General features: G+C 37.5%; 1 pseudogene; it reads right to left on the reverse strand.

Annotated features, from left to right (window-relative positions):
- Nucleotides 1-1517: 1517 nt before the first annotated feature.
- LOC136140353 (5S ribosomal RNA) lies at nt 1518-1636 on the reverse strand (annotated as a pseudogene).
- Between the last annotated feature and the right edge of the window lie 1360 nt (nt 1637-2996).

A 2996-nucleotide genomic window follows, 5' to 3' on the forward strand; every position in this document is an offset into this window, starting at 1 on the left:
AATAATGACCTATTGCTTAAACCATAAGAAATAAAGGTATTAAAGACTGTGTATCACCAGTGCATGTGCTACAAGTATAATTTCAAATATCAACATACTGTATATTCTCAAAGGGAATTTGTTGTGAGACTGGTGAATTTCAAAGAGCCATGAACTTTGGGAATAAACTGACTTCCAAAAAAATCTAAATATCATACTGACCATGTATGCTATTAAGCACATTTCTCTAAGGCTTTTTTTCCCCCTCAATAGGTAATCATGAACACTGGAATTGTTTAGAGTGAAGATTGTCACAAAGATATATCTCACTAATTCTTAGGGTCAATTGTGTGCCTACCATCAATGTAATTGTTTATTTTTTACGTGAAGGGTAGTTTTTATTATGTCCTTTTCCTGGGAAATATTTCACTGTTTATTGATCAAAGCTGATGAATTCATATTTATGAAGGCAACATTTTCTTATGTAACTCTATTTTCTTTTGCTATTTTATGGAACATATGTAACCATATTTTGCAAACTAAATTGGTCAGTGAGATTGTGTGTACAGCAATGGTTTACACAATTTGAAGTGTAAAATAAACACATGGGGGGTCATTTAAATAATGAATTTTTTTTTATGGGTTCTAAATCCAGATGTTTTGATTCAGTTATTCCTGGTGGGACCCAGGAATCAGGTTTTTTCTTTTCCTTAAAAACAAACCCCACATGACTGTGATGCGTGTCTTTTACAGATTAGACTTTGAGACACTAATTCATAGTTTAACAAAGTAGGAGTTGGTAAATGATTGATTCTTAAAGTGTGGTGAAAACTGGCATGAGGGAAGAAACGGGGAGAGTAGGGGAGTAACAGGGGTAAGAAAAAGGCGAGAAGCAGCCAAGGGCACAGTGCATTTGGGACCTATTAATAGAAAAAGGGAACGGGGGAGTGACGTGAGATGAGGGGCTGTGGGCAGGGTGCACATGAGAAAAGGCTTTAAGTGCCGCAATGGACAGTGATTAGATAGTCACAGGTGCCCAAATGTTTTCACACCGTGGTCCAAAGAGAAAGGATAATATATGCACACCACACTTACCACGTAGTCAGGACTGTTGGCAGCAAGGGTGACCACCTGGTGGCCTGCGGCTCTGGCACCCCTGTAACCTACTCTGGACACACGTTTGGGAGGTGCCAGGAAGGACATGGGAAGCCACTGAGGGACTTGAAACAGGAACACTGACATGGCCACAATGAGGAGGTTCTGGAGGGCAAGGCTGTTAGGTAGGAGACCTCGAATGAAATGATGGGGACCTGAACGGTGTGGTTATAGTAAGGAGGAAGAAACAAGGGTGGCTTAAAATATTTCGGGGGGAAATTAGCTTCATGTTTGATGAGAAATGAGAGAGGGAAAGGGAGTGTTGTGAAGGATGACTTCCAGGCCTCCAGCATGCCCACCTTAGATAATGCTATGATGTCATCGACTGAAATCATAAAGGCAAAGAAGAAAGTAGGGTGCATACTTACACTTTTTTTTTTTAATGCCTACAGCACCAGGTATTCCTAGACGGTCTCCCACCCAAGTACTAACCAGGCCTGACCCTGCTTAGCTTCCAATATCAGATGAGAGCCCGCACGTTCAGAGTAGTATGGCCATAGTTGCATACTTACACTTTAAACCTGTCTATTTTGAAATGTAATTGGGACATTCAGGTGAAGATGTCCATCAGGCAGTTAGAGACGCCCCTCCAAAGTTTAAGGGAGAAACTCAATTACGGATAAAGAGTCGAATCCTCACTGCTAATTCAGTAACTACCATTGAGGCCACACTATGGACTATTTTCCATGACAGGAACAGGGCACACAAATATCTGAGAGAAGTTCTATAAAATATTTTCACATTGTGTATCAAAAGCCTTAAATAAGAATGTTCATACCTAACAACCTAGAAACTCTTTGAGAAAAATAATAATTGAAAATTAGGGCAAAGATTAACATGCCAAGGTAGCCATAACATTTGCATATAGTGGGAAATTAGAAATAACTTTAATGAAATCAATCAAGCACATTTGTACTAAGAAAATGTTTGAAATATAAATTGTGTTGCTTTATGCTCTGGTATCTAGAGATGCTTTCAAAGACAAACAAAATCCAGTAACCAAAATGAAATTAAAATAATTCAAATGTTTCCTGGGCTCTCTTAAGAAAAAAAAAATACAGAATATAATACACAGAAAAACTGCAAAAAATACTTTCTCCATTTTTATGTTCTCAATATCTCTGACTACTTCCCACAGTCCAGTCTCTCAGCCTCCCCAAAGCTCCTTTCTTTTGAGGTCCTCATAGGCCCCCCTTTCTTGCCTCTTGGAAATAAATCTCTACTCTCATAAAAATTCCCTGTCCTAGATTTTCAAGTTCCATTTCTCTCTTTTTCCATTATATTAATTTTGCATCACAAAAACCCAGGAACAAAGCTGGCGAGGATCAAATGTTTCATAGTGGTTAGGGGAGGGGTAGGGAGGATGAGCAAACAAAGCCAAATTTCCTCTAGTGAATAAGGAAAGAGGGAAAGAATGTCAACACTTATTCAGAAGTTAACTTTTGCCTTTCAAAAAATTGTAAGTGATAAAAAACCCATGCGGGATGTCAAATTGTATAGCATGTACAACACACAGTATGTGATATAAAAAATAGGCAAAATTTTTAATCACCATAGAATAGTACTTGTACTAAAATAAATCTTATTTCAAAATAGTATAGGTATTCCAACAATTGTGGGCTTAAATTTTAAGTCACAGAGCTTCTGCTAACAGAAGGAACTATATAGGGACAAAAATATTAAGTAAATATTTGCTGTTTTTAAGATGCTAAAAATATATACTTATTAGAAATCAGTTTCAAAAATATGTAAGAAATGAGAAATAGTTTATTTCAATTGTAGGGTGAGTGACCTTGAACCATTTTACTTAAACTCTGCATCTTCCATCCCTGCAAAATGGAAATGGTGATTATGTCCAACTG

This window comes from Phocoena phocoena, chromosome 1 (genome assembly GCF_963924675.1).
Source record: "Phocoena phocoena chromosome 1, mPhoPho1.1, whole genome shotgun sequence".
Lineage (NCBI taxonomy): Eukaryota > Metazoa > Chordata > Mammalia > Artiodactyla > Phocoenidae > Phocoena > Phocoena phocoena.